The sequence below is a fragment of the Halichoerus grypus genome, chromosome 4, assembly GCF_964656455.1.
Source record: "Halichoerus grypus chromosome 4, mHalGry1.hap1.1, whole genome shotgun sequence".
Lineage (NCBI taxonomy): Eukaryota > Metazoa > Chordata > Mammalia > Carnivora > Phocidae > Halichoerus > Halichoerus grypus.
Window position 1 is genome coordinate 141,480,533 of NC_135715.1, and position 17,571 is coordinate 141,498,103.

The 17,571-nt window shown below is 38.0% G+C and overlaps 1 protein-coding gene across 8 annotated transcripts in view; it reads right to left on the reverse strand.

Moving 5' to 3' along the window:
• Window positions 1-17,571, reverse strand: part of ZNF385B (zinc finger protein 385B) — a 386,162-nt gene that overhangs the window by 223,268 nt on the left and 145,323 nt on the right. The window lies entirely within an intron of this gene.

The following is a 17,571-nucleotide window of genomic DNA, read 5'->3' on the forward strand; positions in this document are numbered from 1 at the left end:
ACATACAGAATATCTTTAGGAACAAATATCTAAATCTTGGTTCTGTTCTTTTGTATGTTAAGCATCCTACATGCCACAGTATTTTTAACTTTAACATACCTTCCTTCACACATACAATAAGTATTGAGTGCTATTCACAGACCTAGATTCTGGGGAATCTCCAGATAATAAAAAATGCAGAAATGTATACCCTAATGGATGTTACATTCTAAATACAAGGTTAATATATTTTCCTCATCTCTCCTATATCTCTATTTACCAAAAAGCACTGAATTTTCTACAAGTCTAATGTTTCCAAATAAAATATAGGATGTCCAGTTAAATTTGAATTTCAGATCAACAATAAATATTTTTTTAGTATGTCACAAATATTTTGCTTGACTAGAGGTATTCACTGGACATATTTATACTAAAAATTTTTTTTTACATTTTTTAAAAATTAAATTCAATTAGCCAACATATCATTAGTTTTTGATATAATGTTCAATGATATATTAGTTGCATATAACAACCAGTGCTCATCACATCACGTGCCCTCCTTAATGCCAGTCACCCAGTTACACCATCCCCCCACCCACCTCCCTATCTGCAACCCTCAGTTTGTTTCCCAGAGTCAAGAGTCTCTCATGGTTTGTTGCCCTCTCTGATTTCTTCCTATTCAGTTTTCCCTCCCTTTCTGTATTGTCCTCTGCACTATTCCTTATATTCCACATGAGTGAAACCATATGAAAGTTGTCCTTCTCTGATTGACTTATTTCACTTAGCATAATACCCTCCAGTTCCACCCATGTCAATGTAAATGGTAGATATTCATCTTTTCTGAAGGCTGAGTAATATTCCATTGTATATATGAACCACATATTCTTTATCCATTCATCTGTTGAAGGACATCTCGGCTCCTTCCATTGTTTGGCTATAGTGGACATGGCTGCTATGAACATCGGGGTGCAGGTGCCCCTTCTTTTCACTACATCTTCATCTTTGGGGTAATACCCAGTAGTGCAGTTGCTGGGTTGTAGGGTAGCTCTATTTTTAACTTCCTGAGGAAACTCCATACTGTTTTCCAGAGTGGCTGTACCAGCTTGCATTCCCACCAACAGTGTGAGAGGGTTCCCCTTTCTACACATCTTCGATAACATTTGTTGTTCCCCATCTTGTTAATTTTAGCTATTCTGACTGGTGTGAGGTGTTATCTCATTGTGGTTTTGATTTGTATTTCCCCAATGGCAAATGATGTGGAGAACTGTTTTCATGTGACTGTTGGCCATGTGTATGTGTTCTTTGGAGAAGCGTCTGTTCATGTCTTCTGCCCATTTCTTGACTGGATTATTTGTTTTGGGGTGTTGAGTTTGATGAGTTCTTTACAGATCTTGGATACCAGCCCTTCATCTGTTATGTCATTTGCAAATATCTTCTCCCATTTCATAGGTTGCCTCTAAAAATTATTTTTAAGCTGAAATTCAAATTTAACTGGGCATCCTGTCTTATTGTTGGCTAAATCTGGCAGTCCTAAAGGAAGTCACTACTCTGCTGAGTGACTTTGTGTACACAACTTAGCTTTTCTGGACCTCAGTTTGCTTGTACATAAAATGGGGGATCTGGTCCAAGGGACATTTAAGGCTCTTTAAAATTCCTGGTTCCAGTTCTTCCCTAAGCAAGAGATCATGTCATCACATTCATCCACTCCCTCTCCTCCATTCGGAACTTTAAACTGGTTGTTCATTCTCTGGTATTACTGCTCCCATCTCTTCTTTCCTCAGGGGCCCTTGGTAATAATCTTGATCTGACCCCCAGGCCCATATTGACTGACTTGACTAAGGCTATTAGTATTAATGCTCAATGCCCTACATTTGGGTAGCACTTTACAGTTCACAAAGTGCTTTCCCATACATTACTGCATTTTGATACATTAACTTCTTTCCTACATCCCATTCAAAAAGTTTTGCTGAAGTTGTCTTTCATGCCGCTGCATAATCCTTCTCATCTGCCTCTGTGAACATTAGCAAACTTCTGAGAGATCTTCTCTCAATTCAAACAAGTCTGCTCTCATCATTGAAGATTTTCCAGGGATTCAGGCTCTATCAGTTGTCCATCTTTAGTGCCTCCCCCTCCACACTCATTGGAGTTGCCTCTTTGCCCCTTCTGTTCACAGGACAAGTACCTGCCTCCTCCCAAGACAGATGTTTTCTTTCACCTTCCGACTCCTGTACCCCGCAGGGCCCACTGCAAGCCTGAACCACACAATCCTGGCTACTCAGTGTGGTTCCTGCGCCAGCAGCAATCCATTCCCTATGAGTGTGTTAGAAAATACAGTGTTCTGTAGTCTTGGACTCTGCCTGAGAATACTGAGCTGGAACTTGCCTTTTTAAGTTTAAGAAGCACTGACTTAGGACACCTGTAGTCAGGCACAATTTTTCCATATTTTCCAGGAGATCTGCACCATTGGGTCTATACTAATTAGACTATCCTAAGAGCAACAGTTTCTAATCTTGTTTCTGCCAAGCTGCACCCACAGGATGACACAAACCGCCATAAGGAAGAGGGGCTCACCTCTGTAGTGATTCTCATCCCACCGACCCCGCATATTCCTTTTGCAAGTCACTCCTTAGCGTCAGCTAGGACACTGAATGACTGCATTAAGAAGTGGAAAAGTACCCCCTACCTGTCTTGATATCTATAACACTGTTCCTTCCATACATGAGCAATAGGGAAATATGAATTATGGCTTTCCATCCGTACTGGCTGTCTGATATGACCAAATAAATGGACTCATTTTGAAAATGGAGTGAATAATACAATAATGAATTATTTCTGATACAGAGATGCTTGTTGAATAATTTAAAAGCACTTTACAATTTCAGAGTTCTCAGAGCTTGGTAACTAATAAAAACAATCCAGAGTTCCACTGGCTAAATTTTTTACATTTGTGTTCTGCTCCACAGAGCTGTTCCTGAAATTGACAGGCATGTAACATCATTCAAAATACTTTTTATGAAATAATCACAGGTACAAAAAGATTGGCAGAACCAACAAAACAATAGCTGCCTGTCTTGGTAAACAGATATTTGGTTGTTACATCTCTTTTAGCCCCAAGGGACAAAGGCAAACAAATATGAAGAAATCAGTTTTTGTCTGACTGTAATATTAATCCTTGGATAATAAGATACCAAAAGGCAGAAAAAGAATTCTGTACATTGAATCCTCAAGTAACACAAGTTTGTGGAGTCAAAAACAAAAACACATGGTCTTTTTTCTTATAAGAGCAATGTCAAAAAAAGCTTCCAATGGCCCAACTATATATGAAGGCTAAAAATATCAACACAATGATTAGTGGATTCATTTTCATTTAAATATAGAAGCTCACCTATTTTAGCAGTATATTCAAGGGTTAAAACTCAAAGAAATATCCAATTGTTAAGAGAGATAAATGAGAAAATATTTCTTAAAGATTCAAATTCATTGTTATTATTAAATTCTATACAGGAGTTTATGACACATCATTATCAACTCATAACTAAGCTGAACAGGTAACCAACTCATAGCCATGTAGATCTTTTATCAGTTCTAAAGTTCACTACTGTACTTTATTTAAAAGGATTTATACAATTAGGAAAATTAAATTGTTATCCTTAGAATGGGTAAAGAGATGACAAGTCTGTTGCCAGACTACAGAAAATTTGGAATAGCCCTCAATTTAACTGCATTAACTTTTTTTTTAAATCCTAGATTTAGGGTGTCTGGGTAGCTCAGTTGGTTAAGTGTCTGCCTTCGGCTCAGGTCACGATCCTGGAGTCCCAAGATGGAGTCTCAGGGTTGAGTCCCACGTCGGGCTCACTGCTCAGCGGGGAGTCTGCTTCTCCCTCTGCCCCTCACCCTAGTCTCATGCTCTCTCTCTCTCTCTCAAATAAATAAATAAATAAATAAATAATAAAATCTTTAAAAATTAAATAAATAAGCCGTAGATTTACATCACTGAAGTAGCTCTGCAAATATCAGTGACTAATTTCAGCAAGTTTTGAAATTCACTTGTGAAATATGTGTTTAAATTCTTAAGAGAAAACACAAAATTGCCCATGAACTGATATTTTAAAGTTAATAGACACCCTACTGAGCATGTTGGCATAGAGCCATACTGTTTTAAAAGCAGGAATTGAATAAAATATTCTAGGAATGGAAAAGGAATTGGACTTCAGGGCTTTAAAGTCCAACAGTTGTAGACTTTTGAAAGAAGACAACTGTGGACATTGGCCTATCTTCTTAACCTCTGACACATTCTATCTTTTTTTTTTTTAATTGCTTTCTCTAAATTTCCTTAGGGCCATATGACTCTTGCTTTGATACGGAATTAATTATCATGGGTCACAGAGGTTTAATCTATTTCATTTACTTCATCTCTAATTAGAGTGACCATATCATTTATCATCCACCATTTCTGAGAGTGAAAAGTAAGATTAATAATGCCAGCTTACATCATATGTAAAAATTAACACAAAATGGATCAAATACCTAAACGTAAAAGCCAACACTAAAAAACTATTAGAAAACATAGGGATAAATCCTCATGATCTTGGATTTGGTAGAGGATTCTTAGATAGGACACCAAAAGCAACAAAAGAAAAAGATAAATTGGACTTCATCAAATTTTTAAAAAACTGCTTCAAAAGATAGCATTAAGAAAGTGAAAAGATAACCCACAGAATGAGAGAAAATATTTATAAATCATGTATCTGATAAGGGACCTGTGTCTAGAATACATAAAGAAGACAAAAATATAAATTTAAAAATGGGCAAGAGATTTGAATAGACATTTCTCCAAGGAAAATGTACAAATAGTTACTAACCGCATGAAAAAAATATTGACATCATTATTCATCAGAGAAATGCAAATCCAAACCACAAGATACAACTTCACACCCACTAGTAGGGCCAGAATAAAAAAGCCAAGTAACGTTAACTGTTGGCAAGGATATGGAGAATTAGAACCCTCACATATTGCTGGTGCAAATGTAAAATGGTGCAGCTACTTTGGACAGGAGTCTGGCAGTTCTTCCGATGATTAAATATAGAGTTACCATATGACCCAGTAATTCCATTCTTAGGTAATACCCAAGAGAAGTGAAAACACAGATCCATGTTTACAGCAGCATTATTCATAATAACCAATAGGAGGAAATACCCAAATATCAATTAATATATGAACGAATAAACAAAATGTGGTATACCTATATAATGGGATAGTATTTGTCCATAAAAAGGAATGAAGTGCTGATACATGCTACAACACAGATGAATCTTGAAAACATGCTCAGTGAAAGAAGTCAGACACAAAAGACTACTATATGATTCCGTTCATATTAAAGTTCAGATTAGGGAAATGTATAGGGGCAGTAAATAGATTAGTGTTTCCTTAGGGTTGGAGGTGGTATCGGGAGGACAGATAGGGGAATGGAGGTGGTAGCTAAAGGGTACAGGGTGGGTTTTTTTTTTTTTTAGGTTTAAAAATGATTATGGTAATGGTTGCACAAACCTGTGACTATACTAAAAACCACTGAATTGTACACTTTACGTGGGTGAATTGTATGGTATATAAATTATATCTCACTAAATCTATTAAAAGAGAAAAAAAGAAAAAAATTATGGTGGTACAATACATATAAACTGGGACTATCCTGGGAAAATTCGGATGCATTTTCGCCTCTCATTTCATCCAGGTATCTGACCAACTCACTTTCCAGAGAAGGACTGTTGAAAAAGTTTGATCAATTCTATATTTATACTGATCCTGTTTGAAAACACAAGTCAAAAAATATGTCCTAATGAAGTGGCTAGGAAAGAATTTTCAGACTGGAAGAAAAAATGTTGACTCATTTGGAGATATTCTCATACACAAGGGCCTCTACACTACTTTTCAAAAAGCTTTGGACCATCTAATAGGTAAATTGCACATGTGCTTAGGGTGCCCACTAAGCCAGGGCCCTCCTTCCAAATAAGTTCAGCTGCAATGAACTTTTCGAGAAATTTACATTAAAAAAAACCCAAACATATAAAGAAGCTGTTTTCATCTCAGTATACATCTTATGCATACAATACCCGAAATCCAATGGAACTCAATACTCATAGACTAGTTTTAAAAGTTAAGTATAAATTATATTTTGAATTGTAATATTATCAGTGCTGGGACCATCTAGAGGTCCTATTCTAGCCTTATAAAGAAGGAAACGTGGACCGTAGTAGTCAAAGAACAATGTTCAAGCTTAGCATCGGCACAGACAGGAGGCTCACAGCAAGGACTGGTGAGAACCAAAGACAAAAGCAGTGTTCCCATCCCCCACTGCTCCAGTTGGTGTAAGAACCTGGTACTTCCAAATGACCCTATGGGTGGGGACTTCGCAATTAACCGAGATTAAATATCCCACCACCTTGGGGTCAGATTTCATTTTGTTATGAAAACAAACATACATGCTATTTTTTTGCACCACTGATTTTTGTGGGGGTAAAATTCATACTCACCTCACTACCTGTGTCCATTTAGCCATGACTGTGAGCTAAGACTTTTGGCTTTTTATAGTCCAATTGGAGATTAGAATGTGAAATCCCTACCAGTGCTATGGTTTTAAGATGATTCTAATCACAAGAATTTATGTGCTCTTTGCCTTTTTCAGTAAATTGAGACAATATTTGTAAATGTTTGAATTCTACGGCTGAACTCTGTAGGAAATGAAATCATTAAGAACTCGCTAACCAGATAACCACTGATATATATGAAGAGAGTTCTCAGCATTTTAAGAAGGAAACATAGTTTGCTATTAGATTAGACAGCTTTCAATAAATCATGGCTAGAGCAATAGGTATGGTAAAAATTAAAGTATTTCTGTCGCAAAGGTTTCTAGCTGGGTTCTAAAATAACCATCATATATACTGAAGACTCTTGAAGGCAATTATTATTTATCCAACTTTGACATCTCACAAAAGCATTTCAGCATCTGAGAGGACAGGATAACTTAGAGTATGACATAAATTCTAGAATCATTTATTCAAATCAAATATCCATTTTTACATCAAGGGCAACTACTTCTTCATAAAAGAACAGTGTAATATATTACCTAGAAATGAATGTTACATATTTATAACTGTGACTGGTAAATCCCAGTCATACTATTATTATGCCATTAAACTGGAAATATAGAGAGTTGAAAGAGGAGTGATCATAATAAAAGCACTTTATTCAGCACATAATACCTGAAATTCAATCTAATACAACTTCCAAATACAGAAGTTTAATGTTTATGGTCTTTATTGAATAATCTTCTCTTTCTTTGACTAAAGTCAATAAAAAGTCAGCTAAACTTTTCAGCGAAGCTAGAAACCATTATATTAAACTACAAGGTCATCAAGATAGGAATAAAATCAAGAGACCATCCTTCTGATACTTGCTAGCTGATCCTTTAGTGTTTTTCTTCTCAATCCCAATGCAAGTTTATTTAAATATTTTAGTGAACTGAAGTTTGACCAGTGTTTTTTGTTAATGCACTTTCTGCTTATATATTCATATCTGATTTAGAGTTCTTTTGAGGAAAATAATATCAAGTAATGTTATAAATACACTGGAAATCCCTTTAGGTTTAGAGGAGGCAATTTAAAACAAAATTTTTATTGTGATAAAAAATATCAATTTACCATTTGAACCATTTTTAAATGTCTAGCTCAGGGGCATGAAAGCACATTCCCACTGTTGTGCAACCATCACTACCATTCATCTCTAGGACTTTCTCATCTTCCCAAACTGAAGCTCAGTACTTATTAAACTCTTTTTCCCCTCTGCCTCAATGGAGGAGACAAATTTTTATTTTATTTTATTTTATTGTATTGTATTGTATTTTTAAAGATTTTATTTATTTATTTGGGAGAGAGAGGGGACAGAGAGAGAAGGAGAAGCAGACTCCCCAGTGAGCAGGGAGCCTGATGTGGGGCTCAATCCCAGGACCCTGGGATCATGACCTGAGCCGAAGGCAGACACTTAAACAACTGAGCCACCCAGGCGCCTGGGGAGGAAAAAATTTTAAATACGTTTATCAAAAACATACTTTGTTAAGTTGGAATTACACTCTTAAGCAGAAACGCTCAGTCTGCACTTTAGAAACAATGACTGTGCATTAGTGACACGTGCCATTGTAGACCTATCTCTTGATCTTACAGGACAGTCATGTATTTTGGATTTGGGCTAAGCAATTATTTTAAAATATCAATAGAAATACTATAAATATTACAGAATAGTAAGTTCAAACATGATTTAATAATTCCTGCTTTTAACAAAAGATTCAGAATACATATGGGGGACATGGATATCAAATAGTACGTTGTTGCATTTGTATAGCCACATGGCCACCCTGATTTACTAGAACAGAAAAGTATTTTGTGTAATTTCCCTAAGGATGGCTATGGGTTTATAAGGATTCATCTATGTTTTGATATACCATATCCTCTGTGGGCAGGAGATGCCGTATATTTGTGAGTAGATGAATATATAATATGGCATATAAACAGGGAAACTCTATAATTAGCGTTAAAATTGACTTAAAAAATAAATGAAGAAAGAATTGCTTGTATATGTCAATAAGAAAATAAATCAGATCTTGCAAAAAAAAGAGTTACCATTTTAGGCAAAGAAACTTGCAAAAAGCACCTGATTTGGACAACCTGACCCGGTTGGAAGGAAGCATATGTATGTCTGTCATAAATGATTCCTCTGTTTGCACTTACTCCTCATGTTCTGCAGCCCAGAACTCCAAAATGTAGCTTTGTAGGATGAACAAATCTTTGCTGACTGCATCCTCCCAGGCCACATCTGTTCGACCCCATCCACGTTGCATCGCTGGCATGCTGGGGAACCCTTTCCACCAAAACTTTCCATGCCTGAGTGTACCATATTCATTTACCCTCGCCTTTTCATCCTCACTCTCAAATTCAAACCACCACACCAATATGCCACGTGCCCTGGGATCCCTGCCCTCTGCAAATTTTGCTCTTTTCCCATGTGAGTTCTTGATCTCCAGGTTAGATATCTGTGCCTACAAAATCCGGAAACCCTCAGTGATGATGGTAGATAGTGGAGTATGATAGCAAAGGAAAGACCATCAGTTTTCATGGGGATGCTGAATAGATTCGGTTTGAAGAATGTGGGACTGGGCCAGTACAGACAGCATGGCCTAATTTTCATGGTGATCATGAAGGTGCTTCTTGGTATCATCTGATACTGCATCATGTTCTCACCTCATTTTTCAGAACAAACTAAAACGATGGTAATTCTGGCTATCTTCTTAACTTTCTAATATGGTTATTAATATTGATAGATCTTATGGTTCATACATTATGAAAATCTTACATGCGGTTTAGAAATCCTCACCACCTGGCTTCTGGCAGGAATATTACTTACCCACTGACGACAATAAAATCGAACAAGAATAGCCAAGAGTAAGGATTCCTCTGGAATTATTTTCTTTCTTCACCTTAATGCAATCTCTTTCTAATATGCCATCTATATGTAAACTCAAGAGTTCGATTGTATGCTGAGCTAGCAATTATTGAGGGTGTACAACATGCTAGGAATTGTCCTAAGAGTTTTATACTAAATTGTTCATTTAAACCTCCCAGCAAACCTATCAGGTATCAACAATTATTATCTCCACTTAATACACTGTGCAGAGAAAATGAAAGAGATTTTAAGAAACTTAGCCAAGGTCACCTAGACGTTACCCAAGTTCACTAGAGACAACCAGATCATACTCTTAATCACTAATTTTAAATGTCAGTATTGTTTCTCCACATGTAACTCATTTTCATTTCCCAGTTCTACCTGTTTATAAACAGATTTTGAGGAGGTAAATAGCAGTGTATATTGTTTGGTTGAAAGCCCTGGCATTTGCTAGTCATGTCTGAGATTCCTGCCACCTCAGGCCACTGGCTTTTGTTGGGTACCTTAGACACTTCAATTCAGTAACTGGTATCTCAACAATTTTTTGCATACATTTTTATAAGCAATTCACTGCTGAACTTCAGAAAGGGGTCACTTAACTTACACAGTTGGTAGTCAGAGTCCTGCCTGAATGACTTCTTAATGTTAAAGCCAAAATTGGAGAATTCCCTAGAAAAAACAAGGCAAGCATTCCATCGCATCTAGAAAATGGTTGTGTCTTTTGCTCTTCCACGTATCATTATAACAGTATCCCATGGAAAGGAGCAGGTATTGCTCCAAATAAAAACTGAATCTTTCAGAGCACCTGGGTGGCTCAGTCAGTTAAGCTAAGAGTTCGACCCTTGATTTCGGCTCAGGTCACAGTGTCAGGGTCATGAGATCTAGCTCCACGCTGAGCAGGGAGTCTGCTTGAGATTCTTCCTCCATCGCCCTCTGCCCCTCCCCCCACAAATAAATAAATCTTTTTTAAAAGATTTTATTTATTTGAGAGAGAGCACATGAGTGTGCATGTGCGCGTGCGAGAGAGAGAGGGGGGGCACACGCACACGTGAGCACAAGCAGGGGGGAGGAGCAGGGGCAGAGGGAGAAGCAGATTCCCTACTGAGCAGGGAGCCCGATGCGGACTCGATCGCAAGACCCTGGGATCACGACCTGAGCTGAAGGCAGACACTTAACCGACTGAGCCACCCAGGAGCCCTAAATAAATAAATCTTAAAAAAAAAACAAAACAAAAACTGAATCTTTGTCAGCCTTCCAGAGATGAATCCTTCATCCATAAATGGGAGGAAAAGGGAGCAAATTGCAGTCACGTCTAACAGTGCTCAAAGAGGCCAATCTGCTGCTTCAGGAGACTTTTTACATTTTCATTAAAATAAAGTGACAATTCCTGTATTAAAATGATTATTAATTTCAAAATATATCATATTCAACTTATTTTAAAATTCATGCTTGTGCAACTCTATTAATATTGTTCTATATTTTAAGATTTAAAACTCTATATGACTATTTTGAATAATTTAATCAAAATAGAAAACAATTAGATTATTGTAAGTACTTTATTATTCATTTATAGCTATTAACATATTCACTAGAAAATTTATAAGTCAAAGGCAGGCTTGCTTTATTTATTAATTCATTCAGAGTCATCTGGACTTATTTACTGAAGAGTGATCCAGGTGTTAAGCAAATGCACTTGCAAAACACAGGGAAATTTTATTACTAGAGCACTATGGTCCAAGAAATTTTATGACAGATATTAAAACTGAGTTTGGGTATTGTACGTGATGTGCTTATTAAATGAGACTGATTCCTGTAAGACACACACACACAAATGAGTCTCCGTAATTTATAGTAACACCGTGTAAACAAACACAAGAATGTTCAAATACAGAGAATTCTCTCTGGGACAATTCCAATTAAATCTAGCTAGGATGGGTTAAGTGTGAATCTGAAATTAGGCCAATAGGGCAAAACTAATTGCTGGGTACACAGAATAGAATTTATATTGTTTCTATGTTTTGAGAGATTAAGAACCTCAGTGTTATCTGTGATTCTGCTCTTTCTCTCACAGCCCGTATCTAGTCCACGAGCAAATTGCCTTCAAAAGAAATCCACAATTCAATCATTTACTGCTACTCTCACTGCCACCACCCCAGTGCAAAGAATAATTTCTTGTCTGCAATATTGCAGTAGCCACCTAATTGTTCACCTGGAGCCTCTTTTCAACATAGTAGCCAGGAAGATTCTGCTGAAACCCTTTTCCCCAGTGGCTTCTCTTTTCAGTCAGGGCAAATACCAACATTCTGATGATGCCACAGCCATCTGGTTTGATGTCCCCATTCTGATCTTACCTATTTTCCCTCTAGTGTTCCCTGACAATAGGAATAGGGGACTTCTTGCTCTTTCTCAAACATGTTCAACAAGTTCCTGCCTTGTGGCCTTTGCACTGGCTCTTTCCTCAGCCTAGAATGTGTGACTAGCTCCCTCCTTTCTTAAAGAGACAGGCTCTCCCTCCCACCCTGATTAAAATATCAACACCCCAGCCCCAGCAACATACAGACCCTTCAAAACCCCCTTCTCCACTTCATTTTTTTTTCTCTTCTTAACACTTCCCACTCTCTAATATAGTGCACATGTCACTTATTTGCCTTATTTATTGGGAGCCTCCTCACTAGAATGTTAGGTCTAAGAGGTTGCGTTCACTATTTCCCAGTACCTATAACTGTAACTGGCACGTAGTAGGTATTCCATTAGCTTTTGTGGAATGAAACGAATAGATGAATGAATGTATTCAAGATCAAAAGAAAATATAAACTGTGACACAGAAAAGAGAATAATCATTAAAATACAGTGAAGGGGAATGAGAACTAAGGAAGAAAATATACAAGCATGTGTACATTCAGTCTTCCATGCAAATAAACAAATATTAAGTGCCTACATATAACTCTTCTCAGAAGATAAAGCACAGTCCCTCAAGGAGTTTATGGTACAGCTGGGAAGATGAACAGGTCAACATACATGGATAATATGCTGTGATGGAGGCATTTTGGGGGTATCTAGGTAGCGTTCCTGACCAGAGCGGTTGGGGCAGGGCTGTACTGAGAAATCAGAATGGAGAGGAAACAGGTCTAAACCAGATTGCAAATGACCTCCTTTGTCAAGCTAAGCAGCTAGATTTAATCCTGAAGGTCATGAATTAGAGAGCCACTGAAGAATTTCAAGCATGAAATTATGACATGATCAGATTTTTGTTTTATGAAAGTCATTCATATAAGGATGTTCATTATATTGTTATACATAGTAGCAAATAAATATGAACTCAATCCAACAATACAGGGATTGGATAATAAATCATGGTAAATCCATGTAACAGAATGCTAAGGATTAAAAAAATGATTTAGATAAGAATTTATTGATAGAAAAATTTCATGATACATAATTAGAAAATAATATATTTTAAGTGAGCACATAAAATACAGCCCCACGGAATTTTAAGAAAATGTATCTCTGTGTAGAGAAAGTCTGTGAAGACATATAGCAAATTTTACATTCTTTAGTATGCCTTCTGTATCATCTGAATTAATGTTACAGAGAGCATATATAGCTTGTATAATAAGAAAAAAAGTTTTTTGGGGTGTTTTTGTTTTTGTTTTCATTTTGGAGGGTATAAAAGGAAACGACTCAGTGGGACTAGACTGAGGAGACAGCCTGTTAGACTGGATGGCAGCAAATCCAGGAGGGATATGAAGAAGGAACAGGGAGAAATACAGGAGGTTTCTGGCTTAAGCAGCAATGTTGTAGAGTCACTCAGTAATGCAGAGTCACCAACTTACGAGTGAGCAGACACCAGGGCCCAAGGGCGCTCTGAGGAAGCCTGGCATTTCTTATCCACCAGGGCCTGTAGCCAATTTGTACCATTTGGAATACTTAGCATTAGCTGAGACCATGGGCTGACCTGGCTGGGATTTCCACATGCTGCCATCACTGCTGCCATTGTTGAAGGCAGCAGTCTCAGAATAGCATCCTGTCCCTCTCTGTCCACCAGACAATCCCTGGTGCCAATTGTTTAAAAGGCTTGTGGCCACAGAACCCTTGCTCACCTTCCAAAGGTAAGTGCCTCCTGTCACCTATTCCTCCCTTTACTTCCATTCCTGGACTACTCTATTCCCTTTCTCTGACCTGAATCCTCACTCTGAAATCATTCTATTGTTCTATTTTTCATTCCAGAATTCCCATTCCATAGTGGGGGGGGGGGAAGAAAAGAAAAAAAAGAAAGAATGCAAGCTTCCTCCACCTCTTGTCACCAAATGTCTCCTTTGAAGACATCACTTCCTGGGAACCCTTTCAATGATCATTGCTCATTCTCTCGGGGTTAGGAGTAACGGGTTGCCATTCTTCTCCTCAATTCCAACTTCAGGCCATTACTTCCCACTCTTTCTTGAAATTCATATGAATAGGCCATACTTCCTTTTATCCTTGTTTCTGACCCCCAAAGCCTTACCAAACATTTGTTTGTTTCCAGGACTTTGATGTTGGCTCACCATCTTTCTGCTCATCCCCCAACCTGTCATCATCGTATGTGATTTCTACATCCTTATGGACAACCCATTTAATACTCTCAGGTCCTTCATTTGAGGAAAAAGTTGACAAGCTTCAGAAACCCAAACCCAAACCCTGGGCTTGGCAACCTCTGGAAACTGTGTCGCTCTCCCCTCCTTTTACCTCATCTTCCCATCCTCCCTTCCATTTGACATTATGTCTGTTCTTAGACCTCAGTGAGAGAAATAAAGAAGGTAGAATAGACTAGGGTTTAGCAAAGTTTGTCTATAAAGGGCCAGATAGGGGGCGCCTGGGTGGCTCAGTCGTTAAGCATCTGCCTTCGGCTCAGGTCATGATCCCAGGGTCCTGGGATCGAGCCCTGCATCAGGCTCCCTGCTCCATGGGAAGCCTGCTTCTCTCTCTCCCACTCCCCCTGCTTGTGTTCCGTCTCTCGCTGTGTCTCTCTCTGTCAAATAAATAAATAAAATCTTTAAAAAAAAAAAAAAGGGGCCAGATAGTAAATATTTTAAGTTTTGCAGATCTGCTCTCACAATTATTCAACTGCCACTGCAGCACAAACAGTAACGGAGGATAGATAGTAGTGAAGAGTGAACAAATGGGGGAGTCTGTGTTCCAAAGGCTGATATACAAAAGGCTGATATACAAAAGCAGTGGGTCAAGTTTGGCCCACAGGCCATAGGTTGCTGGCCCCTGACATTGACCTTTATTCTCTTCCTTTTCTCTTTTCATTTTCTCCCTATCTATTGATTGGTCCTTAATCCTCCTTTTAGCCCCCAGTTCCACTATTCTTTCTTCAACATTGGCACCTCCATTGGTACACTACCTGTGGTTATCTTGCCCAGAAAAACTCAAATCTTAGATTAATCCAACTATCTACATTCTTGACTCCCAGATTGCTAAATGCTGATGGAGAACATCATTCTTTTTCCCACTGATAGTACTATAATTCCTAGTCTTAGATCCCTAACTTTCAACACTTCATAGTAAACTTTTACATTTCCTTAATAAGTTTCTCTTTTATTCTTTCCAGTAGCAACTTCAAACCTCTTCCATTTTCTTCAAGAAATCTACTCTACTAGCATCTAGTTCCCAGCATATTATCATTTACTTCATAGAGAAAACAGAATATGTCAAAAGAAAACTCCCTAAACATTCTCTTCCCCAACCTACAAATGTACCATCATCTAAACCTGTATTTCCTTTTCTCCTATCTTACTAGAAGAGGTTTGTCTCCTTCTCCCCACCTCCAACCCCCATGCATCTGCTTTCTTCCCTGTCTTTACTGGCTTATTTCCACCAGCATTTCAATGTGCTCAGATTTCTCAGGGAAAAAAATATTTTGATGTGTGGATGTGTTTATATATTATGGATATAATTCCAACCAAAGATTCATGAAATAGTACTATATGTGATGTACTCTAATATTATCTATTCTATAATACTTCATTTTTTTCCATATGCTGGCTAAGAGCCACTCAATTGATTTCACACCCAATAATGGGTCTGCCTGAGAAAAACTTCCCTATGTGCAAAAGGAGACATATAAAAATTCACATTGCCACATTTCTTATAATAGCAAAAAATGGAAAATGGGAATAACTTAAATGTTCATCAACAAAAGAATACATATATAAATTGTATGCTCATGTGAAATACTACATAGAAAATAAAACTGCAGTTACATGTATCAAATGTGGTCACCTCAAAATAAAATACTGATTAATAAAATCAGTTTGCAGAAATAAGACTATGATATAATACACTTAATACCTCCCAAAGACTCAACCTCCAAATTCCATCACACTAGAGGTTAGGGCTTCAACATATGAATTCTGAAGGAATATATTCAGTCCATAACATTCTGCCCTCACCTCCCCAAATTCATGTCCTTCTTGCATGCAAAATACATTCCTTCCATCCCAACAGCCCCAAAAGACTTAACTAGTTCCAGCATCAACTCCAAAATCTAAAGTCCAAAGTCTCACTTAAATATCATCTACATCAGGTATGGGTATGATCAGAGGTATGATTCACTCTGTGGCAAAATATCTCTCCAGCCATGAACCTGTGAAAGCAGGCAAGTTATGGGCTTCCAATACAACGATGGGATAGGCAGAGAATAGACATTCCCATTCCAAAGGGAGTAATGGAAATGAAAGGGTGATGGGTCCAGGTCCAGGTCAATCCCAAACCTAACAAGGTAAATACCATCAGGTCTTAAGGCTTGAGAATAATCCTCTTTGGCTTGATGCTCTGCCTCTCAGACTGGGGCAGCAGTCTCACCTTCAGGACCCACTGGGGTGGGAACTACCTCCCGCACTCCTGGTTCCCTGCAGCTGTGGAGGGTAGGAATTGTTTGTTCTGGAGGCTCTGCCAGGAGCCCCTGCCTGGCTTGTGGTAACTGAGGTGAGGCTTTCCCTTGGAAACTGAGGAGGGAGCCCTGATGATCTTTGAATTGCCTTTGGGGTCATTTTCCCCTTGTCTTGAAGAATACTGCAAGTTAACGACCAAACAGCTCTATGGTTTGGTTCTGCAGGATCTAAGTTCAACAGCCTTCCTTCTTATCATCCTGCTTTCTCTGCCCCCTTTAGTTCAAACTGGCAGTGTCTTAGCTGGTATAATCACATCTCATTACTGGGCTCTGTTGAAATGACTGATGATAATCATTTTTCACACCCACACTAATCTCTTTATCAAATGGCCAGTGAGCTACACCTTTGGTGTTTTCTCCCAAACACGTTTTCTCATTTTTTTGCAATATGGATGGGCTGAGGATTTTCCAAATCTTTTATGTTCTGGTTCCTTTTGGCTGAAAAATTTCTTCTTCAATTTGTTTATCTCTTCTTGCATTTTACTTTAAGCAGTCAGGAGTAATCAAGTTCCTCCTCAAATTTTCTTAGAAATCTCCTCAGCTAAATATCCAATTTCATCATTGACAATTCTCCCCCACAACACCCTAGAACACTAACACGATTCAGGCAAGTTTTTTGCCACTTTATAACAAGTATCACCCTTTCTCCATTGTCCAATAATCATTCTTCATTTCCATATGAGATTTCATCAGAAGATGAAGTCAGGCTTTCTCATCCATAGTTCTACCAACTAGCTGTTCATGATAATTTATATATTTTCTAAGAAGATGAAGGCTTTGTGTCTAGCTCTCCTTTCTCTCTGAGTGCTTAACTGGAATTGTCTTTAGCAGCCCCTTCATGGCAACCTCTGGTTTTTCTAGCATGAACGTCAAAACTCTTCCAGCATCTATCCATTCGTTACCCGGTTCCAAAGCTGCTTCCACATTTTTAGGTGTTTGTTACAGCAGCACCTCACTTCTTGGTACAAATTGCTCGTGATTACTTCCACATGTTTTTATAGAAACTTCACATTCCCTCATCCAAAGATAGAGTCTATTTCCTACCTTTTGATTCTGGGAGAGTTTGTGATTTGCTTTTAACCAACAAAATGTGGTGGAAGTAACAGTGAATATCTTTCCAAGGTTAGGTCATAAAAGGTGATGCAGTAGAGATAGAAGCTGAAATACT